General features: G+C 40.6%; 1 long non-coding RNA gene across 2 annotated transcripts in view; it reads left to right on the forward strand.

Moving 5' to 3' along the window:
- LOC111729118 overlaps positions 1 to 11,999 on the forward strand; it is a 48,603-nt gene that overhangs the window by 36,348 nt on the left and 256 nt on the right. The window contains exons 3-5 of one of the 2 annotated variants that reach the window (XR_002776101.1): positions 5,644 to 5,829; positions 9,662 to 9,892; positions 11,510 to 11,803. This is a non-coding gene — a long non-coding RNA (uncharacterized LOC111729118). The remainder of the gene's footprint in view (positions 1 to 5,643; positions 5,830 to 9,661; positions 9,893 to 11,509; positions 11,804 to 11,999) is intronic. The other variant, XR_002776102.1, reaches the window with a different exon arrangement.

Below are 11,999 nucleotides of genomic sequence, written 5' to 3' on the forward strand. Positions count from 1 at the left end.
GATTCATCCACGTTGTGTGTCTGGAGTAGTTTGTTCCTTTTATCGTTGAGTGGTCTTCCATGGTCTGGATAGACTATAAAACATTTATCTATTTTCTATTGATGGATATTTGGGTTGCTTCCAGCTTTTTTGGTGATTACGAATAATGCTCCTATGAACATTGATGCGTGAGTCTTTGTGTAGTAACTGTCTCCATATTGGAATGGCAGGATCATGTAGTAAGTTCATGTTTAAGTGTACGAGAAACTGCCAAACAGTTCTCAGAGTTCTACTGTCCACATTCCCACCAACAACATACGAAAGTTCCGGGTGCTCCACAGTGTCACCCGCACTCGATGTCGTTAGTCCTTGTCATTTCAGTCATTCTGGTCGTGTGTAGTCGTATCTCATTTGCTTTGAATGTGTTTGTTTTCATGCGTTTATTTTCCATCCCTGTAGCTTCTTTTGTGCAAAATCTTTTTGAGTCTTTCTGCCCATTTTTAAATTGGGTTGTCTTCTTATCGTTGAATTATAAAAGTTCTTCATATGTTCTGGATACAGGTCCTTTGTTGGGTATGCGTATTGTGACTATTTTGTCCAGCCTATGTCTTGCCTTTTCATTTTCTCGATGGTGTTTTTGAGAGTATAAATTTTTATTTTGCTGAAGTTTAGTTCATCATCATTACGCGGTTTGTGCTGATTGTACCTTGTCTAAGAAATCTTTGCTCAGCCTAAGGTCTTGAAGATCTCCTCCTAGATTTTCCTCTAGAAATTTTAGTTTTTAGCTTTTACTTTTAGATCTGTAATCCATTTCGAGCTAATCTTAGTGCAAGTGGAGTATGATTTTTTTTTTTTTCGTGGAAACCCTTTGAAATGTTTGAACATGGGGACAACTTCAGTAACGGTGTAGAGGCTCCAGTGAAAGGGTGACCTAGATGAGGACAGCGGTCACACGCATGAGAGAGCGGGGGAGAGGGTAGATGGGTGGCGTTTTAGGGATGGAATGCATTGGATGGAGAGCAAAGATGCGTCTGAGGCTTACGGTTCCAGGAAACGGTACGGTCCGTGACGAGGACTGGAATATAGGACGAGGAGATTTATGGCGAATGGAGAAGATTTCTGTTTTCACACTAACGTTTAGTCCTTGTCTGCATGTGCACATGTTGAAGCATAGCCAGATTCTTAGTGAAAACATTCTTTTCGTTAACCCACCGAAACCAGTTTTCACTGTTGTTATAGAGTTTCTGTTGTGGTGGTTTCTCAGGCTTCGCAGTATTATAATTTTGTAGTGAAGCTGCTTATAATATGCTTTATCGAAGAATGATCTTTAAAAATAAAATGCCACCCAAATGGTTCCCATTGTATTTCTCTCCCGTCTCTGTCACAGCATAACCACTAATAAGGATCTTCTTTCGTTCTCTGTCTAGATATGCAGACATCTCATATCATACGTTTCATGTAAGTAAGATTTTATTATCTTCGTTTATCTTGATGCTCAGATCATCTCGGACATGGCCGTGAAGCCGGGCTCTTTCAGGCTGAGTCCCGTGCCCTTTTGACCTGCCGCTATGATTGCTCACCCTCTTACATTCTGTCATAATAAGACAGTCTGGGCTCCTCTTGGACGTTCGCTGGCCAAGCCCCGTAATCAGTCATTCTCACAAGGAGCTCTGCTGCTTTTTAGTAGAGGATGGTGTTTAGGAACAAAGATTCAGGAGCTCGGTGTGCTCATTGCTGCCATGGCCTCGTTGCATTTAGATCGTATCAGTGGATGGAGCTGGGAAATTAATATATAAATTAACACATAAATGTGCGTGTGTGCGCGTGCGCACAGGCATATGTGAATGACAGTACGTTTATACTTACACCTCTGGTTGTAATCCAGTGTCCCAGTTTCCCCCCTGAGCTTTCTTTCCACGGGAGGAAACCTGCCTCTCAGTCAAATCAGTAAATTTACTCGTTTGCTCAATTCCCTGACGTAGAACAAATCTTCTGGCTCTAACTGGCCCAGTTTTTGCTCCAGGATCCGCCAACTCCTCTCTCTCCGGCAGCCTCTGCCCATCCCGGGGGAACGGGAAAAGATGGACAAGAGGGATTCAGGGCGGTCCCTCTGATGAACTTGGGCTCAGTTATGCCATTGGATTAAAAGAAAAAACAACTGAAAGAAAGAAGGTGCCATATAGAATTTGAAACTCGAGCATAGTCAATTTTGTCAGTACGTTTAAAAAATTGTTTCTGGCTCTCACGTCACAAGCCATTGATAAAAATATTTTTGTAGTACTTTTTATGCTTTGTGTTTTATTTTTGACATTTAAATCTTTTATTCACCTGAGATTTATTTGGGAGGTATTTTAGGATCTGATTATATTTTATTTTTCCAAGTGGAGAACCGGTTAAGTTATTCCAGCAATAATACGGATGACTCCATCTTTCCTCCGCTGATGGGAGGTGCCTTCTCTGTGCGATCCTGATTTTCATCGTTCTGTTTCTGTATTCTTATGTTTCATTTATGTGTTCATTTCACTGCGTGCCCGATAGTGGGGTGGTGGAATCGTCCCTCATAAGTGATTGTTCCCCTCAAATGAGAAATGCATATACAGTGATCAGTGCCAGCTATGTAGCACAGTCAACACATATTAATATTATTTCAGTGTTCAAGGAGTCAGTTTTTAAAACAGTACAAGAATAAATTGCATAAAAAGGTAAAGTATAGTAGGAAGTACTGGCATATTTTTTTCCAGAAAAATTTAGATCTCCTAGTTTTTATACTATGCTTATAAGATGGCAAGAACTCATATTCTTTATATTTAGATAACATATTAAAAATGCAACCAAGATTAAGTGAAGTTCGGTTATTTAGAATTACGGGTGTTCTGGATTATAGCCTCTCTGTAGGCAGAGACTATGTCTTATTTCATTTAACAAATATTTATTGAGCACCTCAGCGTGCCAGGCGCTGAGCGTAGAACAAGACACAGCATTTACCTTGGGCAGCTCACATCTCGTTGGGGAAGCAGACATATAAACACATAAATGCAAACAGTGTGAAAAGTGCTTGTACCTATTATATATATATAAATAATGTAGACACACACACCAGGGTTCTTAGTCATCTTCTGCTGACGTAGAAATGTTTATATCAGAACCGCACTCACTCGCTGGGACATTTTCCTGAATGTGTGGACGGGATGATGAGACCGTTTAGTGTGTTTATACTGACTTCCCAGGAACCATTTCTCAAAGTCCTTATTTGTCTCGCCATCCCCTCCTCTCAAATCTTTGTATATTACCAATCACAAAGAAGGCAAAAAGCCACATTTTCGGAATGCTTTTTCCTTTTTGTAGATTTTCAGCTTTTAAAGATGTTAACTCTGTGTATTCCACCTTTCATCCTGAGTAGTGAACGCACGTGTACCTCATAGTAACAAAATGATGGTATTTTCAGTACCCCATATTATACTGTTTTCTGTGAATGCTTTCTTTAGTTCTGTGACTAAAAAAAAAAATCATGTAATTAATTTGTATTTTTATAAGATCAAATTAATGCGTTTTAAAATCCAAGCATCTGTTCTATATATGTCCACACCTGTGACGAGATGATTTTAACCATTCACTCATAAAAAGGAAACACATTGTCAGGGGCACCCCGGCTTTGAAGCATACCTTCTAACTTTTTGCTTGGTAACCATGTGAAAAATACCAATTACTGAAACTCTGAAACTCGGAAGAATGAAGTTACTTGTAAACCTAGTATTCGTACCAAAAAGGCCCTGTAAATCAAAACCATACCGAGATGCAATAGACCAAATCTGTACAACATAAACCTTTCAAAATCAATATAGCAAAAAAAAAAAAAAAAAAAAAAAGTCCACGATTTCAGGAGGCAGCTTTAACAAAACAGTATTGTTAAAAATAACTGACGTGCGACAGCTGGCAGCCAGTCTGACACACGTGTATCGTGACAGGAAGCTGTGCAGCTCCAGGTACCTTTGTGAGCACTCAGAGTAAACACCAGCAGGCTGTTACAGGCCACATTTCCAGTCCATTCTTGATCATGTTTTAATGCATCCGAAGTATTTCGACAAGTAGAATTACGGAATTTCCAAAAACTAAAGAAGTTCATAAAAGTACCGTTTCGGTTGGAACGAAGGTCGTGCCACAATGGTACCTGTCAGTTACATCTCAGTGAAGCTGGGAAAATGAAAAGGACACTCCTGGCAAGATGGATAGTACCACTTTCATCTCTGCGCTGGTCATTTCAGATTTTGATGAGTGTCATTGACGTTCCGGTACAGTGTCTGTGAAGGAGACACCGTGTTCTAGCGTCACTTGGGTTATTAGAAAATTTCAAGACGAGGACAAGTACGGGGGGTCTCGGGCGCCTCTCAGAGCGGCAGGAGCACGGCGCGTCGCGGGCATTGCTGTCGCGACGCGGAGCTGGCTCCCGGATCAGGAACGGGTCTCTGTTTAAGTTCCAGCTCTGTCACTTCCCAGTCTGTCGCCCGGTGTACTTAGCCTTCCTGTGGCTCAGTTTCTCGGGCTGTGAATGTATAAGGTGGATCTCCTGGTGTCGTGGGATTTAAGTAATAAGTATGTGGATGAGAAGTGCTTGGCGCGTCATGAGCATCTGAACTGCCCTGGGTGAGGGCTGGCGGTCAAGGTCAGCGAGGGCTGGCGGTCAAGGTCAGCAAGAGCAGATGTCGGCTCCTCGTGCGTTTCCCTCCATCTTTCCTTCTTCCTCTTCTGACTCTCGTTTCTTCTCTTCCTCGTTGTTTACTTTCTCTCTATCTCGTAACTCTGTTTTCTCTCCCTTTACCCCCTACTTTTATCAACTTTTTAAATTTCCCACTTCTTATTGTTTTGTCTGACAGGCCCAGTGGCCATACTTTCTTCTTCTCCACAGAGGCCTGTGTCTCTGCCTCGGGCATAACTTGAGGTCTTTAGGGCCCTTCAGAGCCCTAAAGAACCCCTGAAACTGTACACGAAATTTTATGAAGATGTATTTTTGAGGGAAACGTTCCAGAGCTCTTTACCCAGGTTTCAGGGGATTTCATGAACTCTCCAAGATTAGGAGCCATTCGTTGCTCCAGGGGCTGTCACTGCCCTCCCTCCCACGTGATTCGTTGGGCCTCTTTGCCAGTTGCCTCGTTGACATTAGGGGACCTCTCTCTCATGGAAGGGTGCTGACCACTCCGCTGTCTGTCCTCAGCACGTTTGCACCACAGTATTGTAAAGGAGCTGAGGTCCCAGGAATTCAGTAAGTGTCACATTACTGTGTTATGCTTTCATATTTGCGTGCGAGAGCTTTGTTTGTAAAAATTTTAGTGGTTTTAGAGAAACGGCATTGTGCGTTCCATAAAGTTCTTTTCCCCATTTTAAATATTCATGACAAATGGCCAGCTCAATTTAAAACACAGTGGATATTTCTCATTTTAATTTCTTTTCCTTTTCTGCATGATACACCCCAACCAACTTGGAAACAAAGCATTCTGTATTTTAGAAACTAATCGTCCAGTGAGAAAGCAGTGTTTGTGGAATTAGTTATAAAGTCGTTAGAAAAAACATTCCAGATCGACAGCATTTTGGGTTTCTTTGAAGCCATTGAAGGCAGGCGTGTCAACTGTCACAAACAGTAATGTAGACTTTTGGTACATTTTTTTCTAGTTGGCCAGAGAGCCAGAGTTGTTTTTACTAAAATCGCCATTCACTGGGATCATCATGACAACCTGAAAAATGTAGAACTCTCTAGGAAAGGAAGAGGCCCGTGGAACACCTTTTCACACATCTCACCGCGTGTGAAAGTCTGGAGGAGAACACGCCTTTCAAAGCACGACTTTCTTCTCCGCACTGGTAATTCTAACCTGCAGAATAAAACATCCGTGTTAAAGGGCCCTGGATTCCACTGGGTTTCATCAAACCAGATGGACAAAACCCCCTGCCCTGGCCTTTGAAAAAAAAATCGCAGTGTATTGCGGTGCTCCGTCCTGGCTTAGTGTTTGGAGCTGAGCCATATGCATATGTAACAAAAATGAACTGAGCACCTCGCACGTGCTAAGCTCTGTCTGGGTGCACAGTCATGAACACGACACTTAGGGTCTTTGCCCTGAGAAAAACATATATACACACAGATGCACACAGATACGTATATCTGTGTACGCATGCGTGTTCATATATAGATGGTGATAAGTACAAATAAATGCATAGGGCCCGAGGAGAGGAAATTTTGCTTTGGAATGCCATCCACAATGAGTCATCTCGTAGAAAGCATAACGCCCTTCATTGGGTCTTTTTTTTTTTTTTTTTTAGATTTATTGGGGTGACCTTGGTTGACAAGTTATATAGGTTTCAAGTGTAAAATTGTATACTACATCACCTGTATATTGCATTGTGTGTTCGCCACCTGAAGTCAGATCTCTTTCTGTCACCATGTATTTGACCCCCTTGACCCTCGTCCACCCCCCACGCCCCCCGGTAACCAGCGGAGACACCCAGCTGCTCCTGGGGAACAGGAGAGTGACGTCTCTGGAGTGTTCGCCATTCTGCTCGCGTCCAGTCACTTTCAGACTTGTCCAGAGCTTCGGGTCCCTCAGAGGGGCCCTCAGGGCTGCGGTGGGAGCTGCTTTACGAAGAAAGGAGAGGCTTATGTACCCCGCTTTCCCTTAACCAGGGAGCTGTTAGATACAAAGCAAAACAGAGACTCGAAGACGGCAAAGCAGCTCTTGCTTCTCGGTCACAGACCCTTCCTGAATTTGTGGTTCGTGCACCACCTCTTGAGGATTGCCTTGTAGGTGACAAGGAGCCCCTCACCAGGACCTTTTCCACTGGGCTCCCCTATTCTCCGCCTTCTCCTCACAAGCCCTTTTGTCGAAAGGAAAGTAGGGAAAAGAAATAGAACACTCGAGCTCCACACCGTGGGAGCCACGCAAGAGCTGTTAGCAACGATAGATTTAAACAGTTAATTCATATTTGGAAGCCCTGACGGTTATGTTCTTAAATCTACTCACTAAATGGGAAACGATATTATCCTCATTAAGGAAAATATATGTGAAAGGAACCAACACACGGAACTATTTAGAAAGCAACATATTTTAGCTCATAATGAGTCTTGACCTTTCTAGGGTTAGCACGTGGAACTCGTTACTCTGTTCTAGCAGGTAGACCCATGTCACCACAGCTCTTAAGTCAAGGACTGAATCTTCGTTATACCAAGTTCTGATTTTCTCAGTTAATCTCGTTTGGATGCTAAGTTCTTCTCGTGCTTAACGAGACAAAATTTAAGAAGACGACTAGTTTAATTTCACAATGTAAAACGCTTCATCCTTTTTTTTATTTCAAAACGTGTTTTTCTCCCTACCTTTCGAAGATGTTTTGACTAATTCAAATTTCACATATTATTAAGAGTTCCACAATATATAAGCTATAGAGGTATGTGATTTGAATGCTTCCTACCTAATGTGACTGGAATTTTTCTCCAATTATGGGAGAGGCAAACCATCATTTTCCAGTTTCTAAAAAAGAATGCAGCTGCTCGCGAGAGGAGAGCTCAAATTCACAGGACATTTAATATTTTGAAAAATATGTCCTCGGGGGGAAAGACTTCTCTGTTCAAGAATATATTAAATTATTTAGCTTGGCAGTTCCAAGATGTGACTCTTTTGAGCCCCATCCCTGTCATTTATTTTTTATTGAGTTCAAATGGAAAAATGGAAAACTTTATTCTGACATGTAGTCCTTTATTAGAGCTCACATAAACCTTTGGCTGCAGCTGCTTTCACGTTACTGTGATCTGCATGGGCACATTGCACTTCCAGTGGATCAGTGTTTGAGTTTCAAAATTCTCAGCAAATAGCAGAGCCGCAGCCAAAAATTCCTTCACCGAGATTCCTTCCGGCCCAGATGAAACTAATAGTTCCAGGCTGTGTTGCTGTCATTCATTACTAATCCAGGTATGGCTGCTTACTGTTTTTAATTTTCTTTTCCTGAACTTAAAGGCAGTGTTTGCCTTTTTGCTCCTGAGAAGCAGTGCTAATGTGCCTGAAATTCTAGCAACTGGATAGAGTGGGCTTTTCACACACTGATACAACTAGGCTTTGTTTTAGGGCTGGTATTAGAGGCGAGCTTGATGACAGACATCGTACAATGAAGGACAGGCATAGAGTAGGATTTAAGAGAAAAATAAGAGTGTGATAGGAATTTGCCCCTAAAATTTTGAAGTTAGCGTCATGGAAGGCAGCTGTTTTCTACCACAAGATACCCATGGATGCCACGTGCCCTGTTGGGACAGACAGTACGTTTTTATGTTTAGTATAATTCTTGTTTTAAAAATAATAGAACAAGAATGGAATGTCGTCAAGGGTAGGAATCTGTGTCCTACTCATGTTCGTCCGCTGTCCGACTTACAGCAAAATCTTAACCGTTAACCGAACGAGCACCTCAATGAATGAAATAACTGTAATGTTTTGTCCATAGCCTTTCATTTTGATGTAATTTCAAACTTAGAGAAGAGTTACAAAATTGGTCCAAGGAAACCCTCACTGCTGTGACCAGCGCCTGGCACGAAGTCGATGTCCAGTAGAACCTTGCAGAGCAAACGGCCCCCTTCTGTCTGCTGGCTTCATTTTTTAACTTTTGAACCAGATGGGATACGAGATACGAGGACTTTTGTATCTTTACCATTTAAATCATGAATCCAGAGAAAATTTTCAGTGCATCTGAATGGTCTCTTTTGCAATAAGAAAAAGTCATGAGTAAAAATCAGATTGCTTTGTAACACAGATAGTTCCTTTGTTTTGTTTAGAGACCATCGGATATGGGCGGCATCATTGAAAAGGTTTCAGCGTTTCCAATTCTAAAACGTGTAGCTGGCAGAGTCTGGCACATTTTTCACATTTGTCAGCTCTGGCCGTGTGAAATATGTCCTCATCTGAATTCTCTTCCTGTAGCCCCTGCTGATGAGGCACAAAGAATTTCCACTCACTGCTGCTTATTATTAAGCTGCCATAAATGAAGATGCTAGAAGATAATTTGTGAGCCAGTGATTAGGAATTTCTGATAACCCGAAGACTCATTGCCAAATCGTATTATTGACTTTGTGAATAATCCGAGAAAGCAGTAGGGGTTCACTCGCCTGTGCCCTCGAAGGTCATAGATTTACAGTTTAGGACAGCCGCTAATGATGTCACCTCTCGAAGTGGATGTTTTCTTCTCGACCCTCAAGAAATGTGGTCTCTTTCTCTCTCTGATGTAATTAAAACATCAGCTTACTCATAAATTCTTAGTTTATCCCAGGAAACTTGCTTAAAAACTATTCTATTTTTGCTTTTCTGTTCACCTAAGTATGTTAAGTGTAGCATAGGTATTGTAGCCTCTGATACAGAATTCATAATGTGTGATTTCTCATGAATTATACTACCAGAAAAGGGGGAAAAAACAAGGTCTTTTGTTGATCTTAAAGTCTATGTTCTGAAGTCTTTTCCCCCAAATTGGTTGGGAATCGATTATGTTTTCTGGGAGTCTTCCTCCAATGTAGCTTCTTTAACCCTTAATAGTAACATTTATTTTAAGTCCCTCCGCCTTAGCCTACCGTTTGTCCGTAAATAGGTAATTATTATATTCTTATGGAGGTATTTAGTTTGCTTTCTTGAGCGCTCAAGATATTTTTTTCTTTTAATATTGTTTGCAGAATTTCTAACAAGGTTGTTTTAGCAAGCTCCTCTCCCGGGACCGTCATAAGGGGTGCGTTCATGGACAACATAGGATCGTGGACTTGAGAAATTATTTAGTAATTCATTATTTAGAGGGGACGACGGACCTCCAAGTAGTTGAGTAACTCGTCAGCGTCACATCAGTGGTCCACGGCAAAGCTAGAAGCAGAGCCTGGGTTTTATGGTTCCCCGTCCGGTATATCTTTAATGTAAGTAATAGACTTCGAACTGCCGTGTAATATAAGAAGTCAGCGTCTTTCGGTGTATAGTTATCATGGCAGTGATGTATGTTAAAATACAGAGCATCGAGGGGCAGCCTTACATGTACAGTTGGTTTAAAAAAGGCAGCTTTTCTCCTCCCTGGCACGCAGGCCAGTGTGTTGGTAGCAGAGGGCCTTAGTGAAAGGGAGAGAGAGCTACAGGGGAGGGAAAATTCGAAGGCGTTAGGTTGGCAAACACCTGGGAAGAGTCTGAATATTGATGGAGAAGAGGAAGAATGATTATGAGGAGAGTCTCATAGTGTGTCTCTCTGTACTGTGTAATATTTTTGTAGCGGTTAGACTGGGTTAGCTCTGTATCTGCTGATTGAAGCACAGCCACAACAATAATTAAAAAGGCAAGGTGCAGTACGAAGTGTATTATCTCACTGGAGGTAAAACCAAACCCCTATCATATATGTCTCTGTATGTGAGATGTAGTAATTCTATGTGTATATTTACGTGTGAAATGTTTATGTATATTTGAATGAGCATGGAAGAATAACTAGGCTAATTAGCATGAATTATCTCATGGAGTGGGATTTACCGTTATTAATGGTTGATTCACTTATTGTTATATTGTTTAATTTGTCATAGGAAGCATCTATTACTTTTGTTGTTAAAGAGATCTAATAAATACAAATTAAAATCAATCTATAGCTTTTATGATGTTTTTAGTGAACTTAAAACAGTACAGTCAGGTGACAGAATTTCCCATAAAAATACATAATATGTGGCTACCGGTTGGCTCACTCTGGTAGTTTCTCCTAACCCTGAAATTCTTCAGTAATAGCATCTCTGCACAAAGGAACGTCCCGAAGATAATTTTTAGATGTGCTTTCCCTAAGGTCAAACTTTTCAAACGCTCATAGTCTTATTCCACATATTTTTAAGCATTTTAATTTTTATTTCAAGAATCTTTTGTACTTAGCAGTAAACCGATCAAGTTGAATATTGTTTCATGCGAACCCAAGGCTAATAAATTTTCATAACACCATTGATGTAATTAAGACTCAAACCTTCCTTTTGCCAAGAAATGAATTGCTTAGTGTAATTACAGTTTTTTTTTTAAAGAGAACAAAATAAACTCTTTGCATTTTATGAATTTTCATAAGTTCAAAGGCTCCGAGCCTTCAGTAAGTCCAAACGAGTGTAGATGGCCTTGTACTTTTCCAGCATTAGGGGTGCCTCAGGCCCTAAGAGGTTGTTTGTTTGTTTTAAATCATAGGTACTAATAAAAGAAAAATATTTTTGAATGTAAATATTTACTGGGAGTTTGTTAATCATAGGTTTCATGTAGTACTAACAAAGCAGTTCTTCACTGTAAAATATAAAACCTAGTTAATTTAAAATGTAAGAAAAATATTAGTGTATTTGGGATGGATAAAACAAAATACTAACTCTTTTTTTGGTTAAAGTCTGCGCGTTATAATTAGTTGCTCTGGTAGCAAGATTTTATTTTTTTGTTAAGTTGGCATCCAATTAATATCTTTAAGAGACCTTGAGATTGTAGCCAAGACCTGATTTGAGCACCACTGCATTTTAACAAGTGTGTTCTTTCTGTCTCAGGAGCTAGTAAAGCTTGTGGAAACTGTGAACATCTGATCTGAAATCATTGTAAGGGTTAATTGGTTCAGGCAGGCTACGAAAGAACAAAATGAATTATCCGTGACGAAACCATTACAGAGAAAAACAGAAGAATCTTATCTTCATCATCTTTTCTACATTTTGAAAGATGTAACTCAGGCAACTCAGTCTGCATATTAGCTTTTCGAATAGAACTGTTAAGGTCAACTTTCACGAATTCTGACCGCCTCTTTTACCTACTATTATAACTCTAAATGAAAATTAAGTAATTATCAGGTCAAAGGAAACCATTCCTTCCGTTAACTAATTTTTGGTAGGTATAAGGTAGAGAGAGAAAATGAGAGAGCATTTGGGGCTTATAATGGGTTAGGGCTAGTGAGTCATTTAGCATGGGCCTTAAATGTAAAGTTCTTACATCCTCCCCAATTCAGGCTACATATACGGTCATGTTTTTTGGTCTCTCATGTTAAAA

This window comes from Pteropus vampyrus, unplaced genomic scaffold, assembly GCF_000151845.1.
Source record: "Pteropus vampyrus isolate Shadow unplaced genomic scaffold, Pvam_2.0 Scaffold248, whole genome shotgun sequence".
Classification (NCBI taxonomy): domain Eukaryota; kingdom Metazoa; phylum Chordata; class Mammalia; order Chiroptera; family Pteropodidae; genus Pteropus; species Pteropus vampyrus.